This window comes from Macrotis lagotis, chromosome X (assembly GCF_037893015.1).
Source record: "Macrotis lagotis isolate mMagLag1 chromosome X, bilby.v1.9.chrom.fasta, whole genome shotgun sequence".
NCBI classification, from domain to species: domain Eukaryota; kingdom Metazoa; phylum Chordata; class Mammalia; order Peramelemorphia; family Peramelidae; genus Macrotis; species Macrotis lagotis.
Window position 1 is genome coordinate 224,242,772 of NC_133666.1, and position 16,046 is coordinate 224,258,817.

Here is a 16,046-nt window from a genome sequence, read left to right on the forward strand (position 1 = left end):
GTTGACATTCAAAAGGAATCTAAGAACTGTAAAAATACAAAGCATTAACCTTTCAAAAGCGTGTGTTGAATGACTTTATTTAGGATGCCTGCAGAGAACTCTGCTTTGAACTCTAGGCCCTACCTACATTAGTTCAAAGCAGCATTATTAGTAAAATGTTGTCTCATGATAAGGTGGTATTCCCTTTGATTTTATACTCCTGTGCAAATTTTTGTGCAAAGTGCAAAAAATAAAAGACAATATTGTTGTCTCAAGAGACATTAAAGTTAAAGGCGGGGGGAAGTATTCAAATTTTTGTAGTTTTAGGGTCACACTGGAAAGAAAGGAAGTTATCAGAAGAACCAAGAACAAGCCAGGGATGGGAGGTGACTCCAATACCTGCACTCTTTTTTGTTCACAGTTTAATGCAATGTTGGAATATCAAATGAGGTACTGGAAAGACATTTTGAAAAGTGAAGTTACTTTGGTCCAACACAGAAGGGATTCAACACCTCCTTGTCTTCATATGAAACATATCTGATCCAGAGGGGCAGGATATGGTGAAAGACATGATGACTCTTTGGAACTCCATCAAGTCAGAGAGCCCCCACAGTATATATGTTAAAACCTTTTTTGTCCTTAGGTAGTCAGGAAACTTAGAAGTCAATCAGGCACTAGTAGACTTAGAAGTCAATCAAGCCCTAGTAGACTTTGTCTCCATTTAGGGAAAACTCATCTCTGTGGAAACAGAAGAGAAGGGGTGAGTCAATCCCTTGTTGTGGAGAAAGGATGGTAAATGATGGTAGATATTAGTTCTGTCATCAGACAAGTTCAAGATGAAGTTTTTTCTATAGCATAGTCATTGATGATCTGAGGCTGTTCACAGAATCAATCAAAGTAGCAAATGACATTTGCTGCCTTTTTTAGGTACCAGGTCAAAAGACTTAGTTGCTCTATGCAAGTTTGTTTTTTAAGTTTTTTTTTAAGATCTAGTAAGATTAGATATTTTACTAATGGGTGAAATTTAAATCCTGAAATTTTATTCAAGGGACTTATAAATATATATATATATATATGAATATATGTGTATATTTGTATAGATGAATATACGTGTATATATATATACATATATATACATATATACATATATACATATATATATATACATATATATACATATATATATATATATATATGTATATATATATATATGATTTGTCTACATAGAACCAAGGACAGTTGGGAAAATTGACCAAAAGGGTATAAAGATTAATAACAAAATAATATCCAGAGTGTAGCATATAATATATTTCAGTATTTCATAAAATCAAATAGGTCTAAAGCTAGATGAAGTCTTAGAGGGAGCTAGAGGTCAAACCCTCAAGGCCCAAAGAAATTAAATCCCTTGTTAAAGGTAAAGATTCATACTCAAGTCTTGTGATACACATACCCCACCCATGCAACCCACACACAAAATTTCAGCATTCTTTCTGCTGCACCTCAAGATGAAGCCTTGTCCTTAATTTCTTTTCTTATCAGATTTTTTAAACTGTCTATTTTGGAAAGGGCTGACTATTTTTGGAAAGGAAACAAATACTGATGGAGTAGTAAGATTGCTTTTGAAAAGAAGTGTGATCTTTCTCAGTATTTTGTACTCCTGGGAAGGGATTTCCTGCTCCTGGTTCTTCCAGTTAGAACCAGTTTCTTTCTTCCCGAAAGTCATCAAAAGCTGGCAGCCTGTCCTTTGTTATGTTAAAATCCTTTCCTGTAAGTTATCCAGTATGGAGAACACCTGGCTTTTACCAACCAGTCTGAAATCCCATTAAGACCAAAGGAGGAAAGTAGAGCAAAGATTTTCCCGAGTGTCACACTACTTGTGTCAGAGGTGAAATAAAACTCAGTCCTTCCTAAATCCAAATCTAGTATTTTATTTGCTGTCAACAAAGTGAGCAAAGAACAATCACTTAAACATCTTGCTGTTCAATCTTTATTCAGTACTTTCAGATCCTGTGCTACCCCATTTGGAGTTCTCTTGGCTAAGATACTAGAGTGGTTTGCCATTTCCTTCTCCAGCTCATTTTACAGTAAACTAAACTAAAGCAAATAGGGTTAGTGACTTGTCCAGGATCACACAACTAATAAGAGTCTAAGACCAGATGTGAATTATTCCATCTATTCAAACACAAAAAAGAAAAAAGCCTTCACCCTTAAGTTTACTACATACTATTTTGTACCTTTACTATAGAAACAGCTATCATTAACTAGTTACAACTTAATTATTTGTCTAACATAGTTTTCTCTTTTCAGATTAAAACTTCAGTTTTATACTTTTCTATCAGACATTCAACTAAGTCAGAAATTCATTTTTAGTTATATTTATTTTTACTTGACTCCAGTACATACTTGAAGTTGTCATTCAATTATGACATGATACTCATTCTAACCAAAGCTTCTTGTTTGCTAATTGGGTTCTAGAACTTTTGACTTTTGCAGGAGACTCATTCTATGGTGACTCCATTAACTGACTGAAAAGTATAACAAAAAGCAAAGCATTTGTCCTCACTTTGCCTTTCCCCCCAAAAAAACTGGAAACAGACAACAATAATGCTCACCTGTCGGGTATGAAATGTTTGCCAAGTACTTTGTAATCCTCTGTGGGATTGGTTGTTCTATAGTAATATAATCTTTCTTTCAATTAATTTTATTTTGCTTACTTCAGGTTGTCTCCAAAGTTTTGTTGTTATTGTTACAAGACAATGAAAAGACAAGATTAGTAATAAATAAGTTTACAGAATTTGTTGTCATAATGACATGTTTCTTTAATATTTAGCTTTAGATTTGGTTCTATCTTGAACTAATCATTTATCTGAATTACTGTGTGTGTATGTGTGCATTTGTGTGTGCATGTGTGTGAGGTTCTCAAAATTTAAAAAAAAAAAGCTAATACAAGCACCTTCTGTACTAGCCTTGGGAGAGATACCAAGTTTTGGTAAACAGAGTCCTTTCAGTGCCTGGAAGTTTTCTTTGCAGTAATTTCATATCTTTGTATTTTAATCATTTACTTTGTTTTCCATTTTACATCAAGGAATTTCCCTTTCCTAAGTATTTGAGCAGCACCTCACTAAGTCATTACACTTTCACCATTTTTCTGACTGTTGACCTCTAAGACCAAGATCAAATGATATCTAGTCCAGGAAACTAGATGATATCATGCTTACTTTAACTGTTTTTTTTTTAAGGTTTTTGCAAGGCAATGGGGTTAAGTGGCTTGCCCAAGGCCACACAGCTAGGTAATTATTAAGTGTCTGAGGCTGGATTTGAACTCAGGTACTCCTGACTCCAGGGCTGGTGCTCTATCCACTGCGCCACTTAGCCACCCCTTATGTTTCATTTGAACTCAAAATATTTGAATTGTACTTCTCTAATGTACATTCATCTTATACTAATTGCCAAATTGGATTGTAAACTCCACAAGCTCCACAATACTGTGTATTCTCTACATTAAGTGTCACCTCCAACTAGGTAGTGCAATAGATGGAGCACCAGCCCTGGAGACCTCAGACTTGATACTTCCCAGTGATGTGACCCTGGTCAAGTTACTTAACCCTGATTACCTCCCAGGGCCATTTCCAGTCATCCTGATTCATATTTGGCCTCTGGCCCCAAATGGCTCTGGAAGAGAAAGTGAGGCTCCCTCACTCAAATCCAATTCACTTGTTTGACATGACATCATCCCTCTGATATCTTGATCTTCTTAGAGAAAGAAGGATAAACTTCATTATCTCCAGGATTTCACAAAATGCATTTAGTATATATTATAAATAGTTGTTTAATTATTGATTGTATGAAAGACTGCATGAACAAGCAAATAAAGGAATGATTAAATAAATGGACAAATAAATAAGTAAATCTGTAAGGAATAGAAGATACCCTTTGTTGTTGAAACTTTATGTTAATTTAAGAATATACGTGGACCCAGAAACTGTTATGAAGTGTTTGAAGCTATTTATGTAGGTTTCTATTCTAAATATTTTAAATCACAGAATTTTAGAACTAAAAAAATACTTGGGAGTAATTTAGATTGAAAGGTACAAGGGTCTGAAGGGTGGGGAGGGGGTGTCATCTAATCCAACCCCCTGCCATTTATCCTGAAGTTTAGAATTGTGAAATAACAGTCCCCAAGGTGTAGCTAATTTGTTGCAACTCTAGGACTGCTAGCACCGGCTCTGAAGTCAGTTTTAACTTGAGATCAAATCTGGCCTCAGAGCAATGTGATTCTGGACAAATCATTTAACCCTAATTGCCTCCTCCCCCCAAAAAATCTAGAACTAGAACCCAAGTCTTTCTTAGTAAATAAGTACCCTGTGTAACAGAAGATTATTTTGCTACTACTAAACCACTGTACACAGGCAGACAATGAGGAGACAATAAATGAATACTTATTAACTTGACTTTTTCAAAATAAAATCAAAGGGTGGCTGGGTGATGCAGTGGATAAAGCACCAGCCCCGGAGTCAGGAGTGCCTGGGTTCAAGTTCTGTCTCAGACACTTAATAATTACCTAGCTGTGTGGCCTTGGGCAAGCCACTTAACTCCATTTGCCTTGGAAAAACCTAAAAGAAAAAACAAAATCAAATTCACTATTTTTCAATGGCTTTGAATTGGCACATGTAATGAATGTGTCCTAAGGCATCTTAATGTGAAGATTATTCTTTTCCTGAATGGAGCCATCAAACAGAAAAAAATAATTCATCTTTTTAGTCTGAATAGGAAATTTCCTTTGTTGACAGATAAGTCAAAATTGATCTTGACCAGTAAGCGCAACACTCATAATAAATATACAAAATTGACTCATCTAAAGTAGAGCATGGCACTAGAGGAAACTCCACTGATTCTGACCTTGGACCTGAAAAGGCACACAATGAGAAAACTCTGAAGGGCACATAATGTTGTTATGGAGGATTTTCTTGACTTCATGGGAGACCTGACCACTTAAACCAATGTCTAACTTGAAGAAAGGTGATGACCTGGATGGGGGAACTCAAAGTTAAAAGACCAGATGGGAAATCATTATAGGATTATTGAGCTTGAGCTGGAGGGGATCTCAGAAACCATCTGTTGATGGCTTGTTTGTCCTTCTTTCTTGAAGACCACCATGTCATCAGAGGTGAGAAGTCACCAGCCTCACTTTCTCCTCCACAGCCATCTGGATCCGGTGGCCAGAAATGATTCAAATTGACTGGAGATGGCCCTGGATGCAAAGCAATCAGGATTAAATGACTTGTCCAGGATCACACAGCTCAGAAGTATCTGAGGCTGGATTTGAATACTTGTCCTCCTGACTCCAAGGTCAATGCTCTAGATGGCCTTACTCCAACCTCAGTTACAGATAAAGAAAAGAAAATTCTAGGTGTAATATAGTATAATACTGTAAAGATTTACTGAGTGTCTGCTATGAGCCAAGCACTGTTTTAAAAGCCTCCTCCCCCAAAGAAAAAAAATTAGATTCTTTATCCTGAGAGTTTACAATCTAATGGGGGAAGAGAACATTGAAAAGGAAAGTGAAAGGGAGACTTCAGAAAAGAGGGTACCTAGTATGGAGTAAGATGATGGTAGAATCAAATCAAGCTTTTTTATTCTTCCTTAAGATGGGGATAATAATGCCTACCTAGTGGGGATTGTCAGGATTACAAATGGATCACCACAAAGAAAAAATACACACACACACCAACAACTTTGCTATCTGTGCCTTTCTAGGACCAAGTGGAGTTTCCTCTAGTGCCACGCTCTTCTTTAGATAGGTCAGTTTTGTACATTATGAGAATTGTACTTCCTGGTCAAGACCAATTTTGACCTATCTGTCAACAAAGGAAATTTCCTATTCAGACTGAAAAGATGAATTATTTTTTCCATTCAGGAAAAGAATAATCTTCACTTTAGGATGCCATGGGACACATTGATCATACATGTCAACATGATCCTGACAACTCCCCATATATAGTTCAAAGTGCTATATAAATGTCAATTATTACTATACTTTGCCCCTCTCCCAACCCCTATTCCTGAAGTCCTGTAACCCTGATAACCTAGTCTGCCATTTTTGTAATGGGTCCAGAACTACATGATCTCTATCATATAGCTTCATACAGTAGAAAATGATCTCTTTCTTTTCTAAAGGGAAACAGACTTTGGAGGACAATAAGGGAATAAATGTTCATATATATGACCTACCATGTGGGTCACCTTCCAGGTGGGCAGATAGGTAGCAAAGTGGCTCAAGTGTTGGGACTGTAGTTAGGAAGACTGATTTTTCTGAGTTCAAATCTGGCTTTAAACATTTACGATCTGTCTGACCTTGGGCAAGTCACTTAACCCTGTTTGCCTCAGTAAAAAATGAGCTAGACAAGGAAATGGCCAACCACTCCAGTATCTGTCAAGAAAGCTCCAGATGGGGTCATGAAGAGTCTGGCATGACTGAAAAATGACTGAACAGCATGTGCCAGTCACTGAACTAAGTACTGTATAAATAGTATCTCATCTCTGGGAGGTAAATGCTGTTATTATCCTCATTTTACAGATAGGGAAACTGAGGCAAACAGTGGTTTGAGTGACTTGCCCAGAGTCTTAGTCCAGATTTGAATTTCAATCTTCCTGATGCCAGGACTAGTACTTTGCCCACTACTTCATCTAGCTGTTTCCAGTAACATTATAGCTCTACACCTGAATCCTGTTGAATGTAGTTGGGATCACACCATTTAGCAGAAATTTAGTGTTTAGAGGCAGCTAGGTAGCACTGTAGATAGAGCACTGGTCCTGGACTCAGAAAAACCAAAGTTAAAATCTGTCATCAGACACTCACTAACTGTATGACTCTGGGCAAGTCACTTGACCTCTGTCTGCCTCATCTGTAAAATGGGGACAATAACAGCATTGATATCCCAGAGCTGAGGTTAGGATCAGATGAGATAAAATTTATAAAGCCCCTGGCACATAGTAGGCACTTAATAAATACTTGTTTCCTTCCTTAGCATAGTGCCTGGTATATAATAGGTACTTAATATTTGTTGACTGAATAATACAAAAAAAAAATGTGAAACATTTTGGAGAATCCTATTGCATTTGGTGGAATTTGTTCTGGAACATTCCAAATTCCTTCATATACTTCATGAGTAGAAATTATTCCACCTTTGTTCTTGTGGACCTAAGTCAGGACCTGACACATAATTGTTTTTAATAAATGTTTATTTTTTGATTGACTGAGAGAATCAGATTTCACCATTGTTGAAGAAAGAAAAATTCAGGCTACTTGTAAATATCCTCAGCTTTTAAAACAGTGCTTGGCTCATAGTTGAGTTGTGATAGTCTTGCAAAATAGTTCTAAAATGATTAAGCCTTCACACTGCATTTTTACCAATTACATTTACCTATTGCTTTCTTTCCCTCCTTCTAAACTGTTCTTACTCTTTGAGGCTAAGAAAACAATACTCTTTCTGCAACAGTTACTGTATATTCATAGTTGTCTCCCTCTTGTCTAGCCCTTAAAAAAATCAATTGAAATTTTAAAAGGAAAAGTAGGAGATACTATATTGCTTGCACCTTACTCCTTGATCCTTAGTTGCCTCATAATATCTTTGCATCCTTGGTCCATGCTCCAAAGTCCATTTTTCATTTCAGTCCAACAATTCACTGATAATATGTAAAGAAATTGAAGTTTGGGGGAGGGAGGAATACAGTTTGGGATACAAAAAACTTTTAAGTTCCTAAAACTTTTTCTCTGTTTATGTGTGTGTGTGTGTGTGTGTGTGTGTGTGTGTGTGTGTGTGTGTGTTTTGAGGGGGGGGGTGGGCAGAAAAAAAAAAGAGAGAGAAAAGGAGGGAAGGAAAAGGAATCAAAGAAAGAAGAGAAAGGAGAGCCCAGGAGGGCTGGAAGAAGAGACAGACAGAGAAAACACACACACACACACACACACACACACACACAATGTTTTCTTATGTCATTGCCTCATTCTTGGCATGGTGTCAGCTCTCAGAAAAAGCAGATTTAAAATTTGGAGCCCCTGCTTTAGTGGGTTGAAGCTGACCTCCAGTCACCAAGGAAAATCAAAACAAAACACACAAGAATTTAGAGAAGACATTTTTTTCTGCCAAAGGAATAAATTTTCCTTGTTGCTATTTCTACTTTCGCCAATATTCCAATGGGGGGAAAAACCAGACAGATTGGTCAAGAGTTCAATGCAATTTTCTGTGACATTTGACTTGAAGTGATATTGCAAAAAGTTAAAATGAGTTTAAATGTTATACTTTCCAATATGTGTGGCACACATAACTCAAGAAATAAAGAGGGTAGAAATGGAAACTTGTCCCTTTATGTGGTACTTAGGTCTAAATTCTAGTCTTCCTAAACTAATTTGTTGAAACTGTAAGAAAATTGTGTTGTGGAATACAATTTTTGTAGCTATTGTTGGATTTCTTGAAACAAGAATTTTGTATGAAAGAAATCATTTGCTTTCATTGCTGCTAGTAATCCCCCCAGTTGAAGCTAATTTTACAGTATAGTTAAATTTATTTACTGTTTTTAAAGAAAATTACAATGTGGCATACTGAAGATAACACTGAATTTAATCAGAGGATGTAGGATTGAAGACCAGCTCTATTATTTATAACCTATGTGACCTTGTTGGTAAAATGGACTAGGCTTGTTGATCTCTTTCAGTTCTAAATCTGAGTATTTACTTATTTATAGATTTTATTTATTTTGAGTTTTACAATTCCCCCCCATTCTTGCTTCCCTCCCCCCACCCTCCACAGAAGGCATTCTGTTAGTCTTTACATTGTTTCCATGGTATACATTGATCTCAGTTGAATGTGATAAGAGAGAAATCATATCCTTAAGGAAGAGAAATAAAGTATAAGAGATAGCAAAATTACATTATAAGATAGTGGGTTTTTCCTCCCTAAATTGAAGGTAATAGTCTTTGGTCTTTGTTCAAACTCCACAATTCTTTCTCTGGATACAAATGGTATTCTCCATTTGCAAACAGCCCAAAACTGTCCCTGATTGTTGCACTTAATGGAATGAATAAGTCCATCAAGGTTGATCATCACTCCCATGTTGCTGTTAGGGTGTACAGTGTTTGCCTGGTTCTGCTCATCTTGATCAGCATCAGTTCTTGCAAATCTCTCCAGTCTTCCCTGAATTCCCATCCCTCCTGGTTTCTAATAGAACAATAGTGTTCCATGACATATATACATATATGTATATATATACATATATATGTATATATATATATATATATATATATATATATATATATATATATATATATATATATATATACCACAGTTTGCTAAGCCATTCCCCAATTGAAGGACATTCACTTAATTTCCAATTCTTTGCCACCACAAACAGGGCTGCTATGAATATTTTTGTACAAGTGATGTTTTTACCCTTTTTCATAATCTCTCTTCAGGGTATAGACCCAGTAGTGGTATTGCTGGATCAAAGGGTATGTACATTTTTGTTGCCCTTTAGGTGTAATTCCAAATTGCTCTCCAGAAAGTTCACAGCTCCACCAACAATGTATTAGTGGGCCAGATTTCCCACATCCCTTCCAACATTGGTTATTGGCCTTTCTGGTCATATTGGTCAGTCTGAGAGGTGTGAGGTGGTATCTCGGAGATGCTTTAATTTACATTTCTCTAATAAGTAATGTAAATCTGAATATTTATATATATACCCCAGGATGCAGCAACCCTCCTAGCAGTTTAAGGAGGTTGTTATGCTCCATAGTGGTGTGGGTGCATTGTACTCATGAATGAATATTGAATTCTGTATGTAGCCCTTAGGTGGTTTTTGTTGGACCTGGAGGTCCAAAGAGCTAAAAGGTTGGATACGCCTGATTTAGATTTTGATTCAGATATGTGAATTAATTGGTGCTGTCAGAGAGGATTTCTACCAGGTCCTATGGAACTCTGAACTATAATGCCAATCTGCCTCCCCACAAATTCCCACAATTCTCTTCCCCTCTAAAAAAATAAATAGCCCCCAAATCAAATGTGTTATTCAGTGATTATGAATTGACTAAAAGAGAGGCACCACAACATAACAGAAAGATTCTTGTACTAAGTTAGGTGACCTGGGTTTAAATGTTGCTTCAAAAACCTACTAACTATATGATCATGGTAAGTCATATGTCTTGTGAGGGAAGTGCTTTACTAACACCTTAAAAGGTATAGGTGGGGCAGCTAGGTGGCACAGTAGATAGAGCACCCGCCCTGGAGTCAGGAGTACCTGGATTCAAATCCACCCTCAGACACTTAATAATGACCTAGCTGTGTGGCCTTGGGCAAGCCACTTAACCCTATTGCCTTGCAAAAACTAAAAAAAAAGATATAGGAATGTGATTTATTAATTATCATTATTAGAAAAGAAATATTGATCTCTTCAATCTTTGATAATCATGTGACTACCTAATTGTGGTTACTACCTCCAGCAATGCAGGGTTACAAACCATCTTTGCCTATCCTACTGCTTTTGTCCATCTCCTCCAAGAAATCTAGAGGAGTCCACCCAACATGGGAGAACTTTCCTCTAGATTTCTTTACATTGCATGGAGATAAATGGAAACTATGGGCTGTTCATCAGTTATCTCTTACTCTCCTTTTGTTACCTTTTTTCTCCCCAGTTGCACATAGACTTATCTGATGATAGTTTTCCCATTTCTATGCAATTTCTTGTTATCTCTGGACCACAGCCTCTCCATGACCCTTTGGGTGATCTACAATTTCAATCCTTCAGAGAAGGTGGTGTTCTATCACTTCTTAGGGTTTCTACAAGATAATGAGATGGAGAGCATTCTAGGTATGAGAGTTTGTACAAAAGAATAAAAGATGAAAAGTAATATGGTGAGTTCTAAGACTTCTAGAGATATTGGCCTTTTTTCAAGAAATCTCAATGATTTCAAATTAATCTTTAGATTTGTCAGCTTACACAATGACATTCTCTGATATTCCTTTTAGTTCTAGAATTTATAATCTTTTGCATTTCTGATTCTCTGCATCTAAATAGCTTTGAACATATAGTATTCCAATAAAGTAGACCTTCTAAGTAACTTTGGAACCCTCAAATACTTTTTGTTAAAGGTTTTTGCAAGGCAAACGGGGTTAAGTGGCTTGCCCAAGGCCACACAGCTAGGTCATTATTAAGTGTCTGAGACCGTATTTGAACTCCTGACTCCAGGGCCAGTGCTTTATCCACTTCGCCACCTAGCCACCCTCAAATACTTTCTTTACTAGATCAGTACCCTCAAAGACAACAGGGCCAACAACAAAAGGTTGAGAATTATAGATTCTAATGCCCCTAAAGCCTAGTTGGATAGGTTTGCAGTCAGAAAGACTCATCTTCCTGAGTTCAAATCTGTCCTCAGATAGGTAATAACCATGTAAACCTGAGTAATTCACTTAACCCTGTTTCCCTCAATTTCCTCATCTGTAAAAAGTACAAGAGAAGGAAAAGTACCCTAGCAAGAAAACACCAAATGAAATCAAGAAGTGTTAGTCATGACTGAAACAACTGAACAAGAGCAAAAAAAAGTGGAGTGGATAGAATGTTGGACCTGGAGTCAGAAAGACTTGAATTCAAATGTGAGCTCAAATACTTCCTAGCTGTGTGATCCTGAACAGTCACTCAATCTCTTGTTCTCCGTTTTCTGGTCTGTAAAGTAAGGGTAATAAATATCTACTCCCAAGATTTTTTGTAATGATATAATGAGCTATATGTAAAGTGATTTAACAACCTTTAAATTCTATACAAATACTAGCTATTGAAATCATCCTTTCCTTGATGACTCTCCTCCTGGGTCCTCTCTGTTTTTTTGTTTTTGTTTTGCTTTTTAGGTTTTTGCAAGGCAAACGGGGTTAAGTGGCTTGCCCAAGGCCACACAGTTAGGTAATTATTAAGTGTCTGAGACCGGATTTGAACCCAGGTACTCCTGACTCCAAGCTGGTGCTTTATCCACTATGCCACCTAGCCGCCCCTCCATTCTGTTTTTTAAGAGTTTCATGAACCTGATGCTTTCTCTTGGTTCTTCTATTTTTGTTTGTTTCTTTTCAATCTCCTTTGCTAAAACATCTTCCATATCATGCTCCCTAATTGTGAATATACCCAAAGCTTTGCTCTGGACTCTCTTCCCTTTTCTCTCTATGCTCTTTTTATTTTAGTCATCTCATCTGCTCACAGGGGTTAAATTATCATCTCTGTGGTTACCAGAGTTACATATCCAGCCTTAGCACTTTGACCTGAGTTCCAGTCCAGCCCAGAACTACTGGACAGTTCTGCAGGTATTACTAACTCAGTATGTTCAAGGCAGAACTCATTCTCTTTCCTTCCCAACTCAACTCTCTTCCAAACTTCCCTATTTCTGTGGAGGATACCAGCCTAAGTTTGTAACCTTCTTGTCCCTGACTACTCACTCTCACCTTACATTTAATCAGTTGTCAAATTTAACCAATTTTACCTCCTTCCAATTTTTTGGACCCATCCCTTTTCTCTACTCCCATAGTTGCTATTATAGATTCCTAAATTGTCCCCTTTCCTCAAGTTCTTCTGTTTTAATCCATTCTCTACACAACTACCAAGGGATTCCCCCCACACTTCCTAACCTCCAAAATTTAGCTCCGACCATAATACTCCCCTATTCAATAAATTCCAGTGGCTCTCTAGGAGGTCTAGGATCAAATGTGAACTCCTTGGTTTGGCTTTCAAAAGTCTTTCACAATTTCACCCCAACCTACCTTTTTCAAATTTTTGTAGAAGTGTAGCTGGCTGAGGTTCAGTCAACTAGAGTTCTTACTGTACTTCATGAATGAGGATGATGATGATGTTTGTTTTTTGTTCTCCAAGAACACCATGACATCAGGAAGGTGATGTTTGAGTTGAGGGGGTGCTGTGCTAAGTCACCAGCCTCACTTTCTCCTCTGGAGCAATCTGAGTCCAGTGGCTATATATGTATCAGGGCAACTGGAAATGGCCCTGGATTCGAGGCAATCAAGATCAAGTGACTTGTCCAAGCCAGTAAGTATCTGAGATTGGATTTGAACTCAGGTCCTACATATTTCAGGGCCATCTCTCCACTCATTGTAGCATCTAGCTGTCCTCATCCATAGCCCTTACATACATCTACTGTCTCCACACCTTCACACTGGCTATTCTATGTCTTCCTCTGTTCTACTTCTTAGAATCCATAATTTCATTCAAGGATGAGTTCAAGTATCACTTTTTCTATGAAACTTTTCCTGATCCTCTCAGCTACTAGTGCCTCCCATCCTATCCTCAAATAATCTTGGATTTAAATCCAGTATATACCCATATAAGTATGTGTTGTCAGCCTTGACTAGATTGTAAATTCCTCTGGGGAATTGTTCCTTCAAGGACCGTTTCACAGTAGGTGGCAATGGATAGAGCACTGGTCCTGGAGTCAGGAAGACTTGAATTTGTATCTAGCTTCAGATGTGTACTAGTTGTATGACCCTGGTCATTTAATCTTTGGCTACCTCAGTTTCTTCAACTGTAATAGCACCAACCTCCCTGGCACATAGTAAGCCCTTAATAAACAATTGTTTTCATCCTTTCCTTTATTGCATCCCCAGGGTTACACATGGAACATTGTTGTTTAGTCATTCAGTCTTGTCAGATTCTTTGTGACCTCATATGGGCTTTTCTGGGTAAGGATACTGGAGTGGTTTACCATGAGCTTCTCCAGTAGATTAAAGCAGAGTTTAAGTGATTTGCCTAGCTAGTGAGTATCTGAGGCCAGATTTGAACTTGGGTCTTCCTGACTCTAGACCCAGAACTCTGTTCAATGAGTCACTTAGCTACTTCACCTAGAATATACTGATATTTAAATGACTTAAGTTCAAATCCCACCTCTGACACTTACTAGCTGGGTAATACCACATAGTAAATATTATATAAATGTTAGTTATTATTATTTTCAGTAGACAATTTACTTAATCTTTCTCAATTTTAATTTCTACATCTGTAAAATGGGAGAAATTATACACATAATAGAAGTCATAAGCATCAGTGAGAAAATATACACAAAGAACTTTGCAAAATCTAAATTGATATGTGAATGACAGTTATTCTTTTGTCTTTATAAAATATGCTTCCACGGGGAAAAAAGCAATATATTTCCAGTCAGCACTTAGAAGCAGCCATTTGAAATAGTTCTTACTTATCATTAGAGGATTAAGAGTGCCTAGATTGAGCAAGGGATCTGCCTGGTTTTCAAACACATGTTCATTTCTATTTTGCTTGACCCCTCGCTAAGAAACTAAACACTTATAATTGAATATATTTTCTTTTTGGGAATCTGTAGCCAAACCACCTTAGGCTGGGATCTTTTTTGGCTCTAAGAAAGCCACTAGGGTCAGGGCAGGCCAGCCCTTGGCCTGATGCCCTCCCAGAATAAACTAAACAGCCACAGGAAGTGGTTTTGGTGATTCAGTCGGTGGCACACTTCCTTTTGAGTCAGAATTGAATCATAGACATTAGGGATGAAAAAAGGCTGTGCCTTTTCCCAACTTCCAAAAGAATATTCATCATAGCCAACCATACAAAACAAAACTTGCTGTTTTGAAAGCATTGCAACAATTAAGAAACTATGAACCTTGTGATCACTATTTAGCTTGGATGGATGGGGGACCATGTGTTCCAAAGGCACCCCCCCTCCCTTTCCCAGAATTTCTTTGATTGTAGACTGCAGATTTTTGAAGGAAAGCTGAGGTCATATGTCACTGTGGCTGTTGAGTTTCCTGCCTCTCTCTCTCTTCCTAAGCATTGAATCTGACCCATTTCCACTGACTGTGCTAGCATTTGCGCATACATAGATCCCGTTGCTTTAAATGGCCCAGATACTCTTCGTCACTTACTGACCCGGAACATTCATTGGCATGTCTGCTGGAATGGCTTCTATGTGCTGCTCTGGTCGTGGCAGTGTTTCAGCTGTGGGTGAAATGATACTGTTCTGAATGTACTGAATGCAGCTGGCAATTCTGTAAATTGTTTTGAGGCTTAAGAAAAACCCCGTAGATATCAACAAGTCATAAAAAACATGCATATTTTCCCCTGTTCATTTTTCCAGTGCCATTTTTTATTTTTAATATTCAATATCCCGGTAATTTAAATATGTTAACCCTGTTCTAACCTGAATAGTTTAGAGCATGATATATACTTAATACTTTCCTCTAATTTGTTCGATTGTGATTCAATTAACTTAATAAATTGGCAGCATATTTCAGTTGCGTAAACTATTAATAAAGATTCATGGACTCTGGAGGGAAAGCCTAGTTTCATGTCATTCCAAGAAGTCTAATGGATTAGACTGGAATCAGGCAAGGTTCAAAATTAAATCACAAAGCCAATTGAACATGTCATGACTAGAGCAATAAAGAGAAAGGAAGATCTTGCACAAGGATCATTGATTGAGTGATGCAAAGGATCTTAGAGGTCACTGAGCCCAATCCCTCACCTGCATTTCACAGATTGGGAAACTAAGGAGTTAAGTGATTTGCCTGCGGTTGCATAGTAGTGGATCTGAATGCAGGTGTTGTGCCGGCATCTGAGGTTGAATAGGACCTGTGCTTCACTGTTCTGGAGTTCCCACTAAATCTTGGACTTCTCCGGAGTGATCACGTCCGGCTCCTTCAGCAATTTCATCTACGTCACCTCCACCACTATCATATGGCAAGCCTGTCTCATCATTAAGAAAGTCTAGGAACAAAGCCAGGTAATCAGCAGCAAACCCCACAGCCAGCTCTTCTGGGCAGGATGTGTAGAAAATGGATGTCTGCCAAACAGTCAAAGAGTCCTCATCTGACATGCTAAGGGTTAGCAGCCAAGAAGAGAACGCAAGAAACACTGGCTACAAGGTGGCAAGCAGGAAAGGGAGCAAGGGCTGGGGGATGGGGATAGGGAGGACAGCACTGTTCTGGCCAAGGTGTTTGTTTAAAAGGTGATTATTCTTGAAACAAAGAAGATTCTTTCTGTTGACTGATAACAGCTAATAT

At 37.7% G+C, this 16,046-nt stretch overlaps 1 long non-coding RNA gene across 1 annotated transcript in view; it reads right to left on the minus strand.

Moving 5' to 3' along the window:
• Positions 1-384: 384 nt before the first annotated feature.
• Positions 385-16,046, minus strand: part of LOC141500792 (uncharacterized) — a 36,345-nt gene continuing 20,683 nt past the window's right edge. The window contains exon 3 of the long non-coding RNA XR_012472031.1: positions 385-717. This is a non-coding gene — a long non-coding RNA (uncharacterized LOC141500792). The remainder of the gene's footprint in view (positions 718-16,046) is intronic.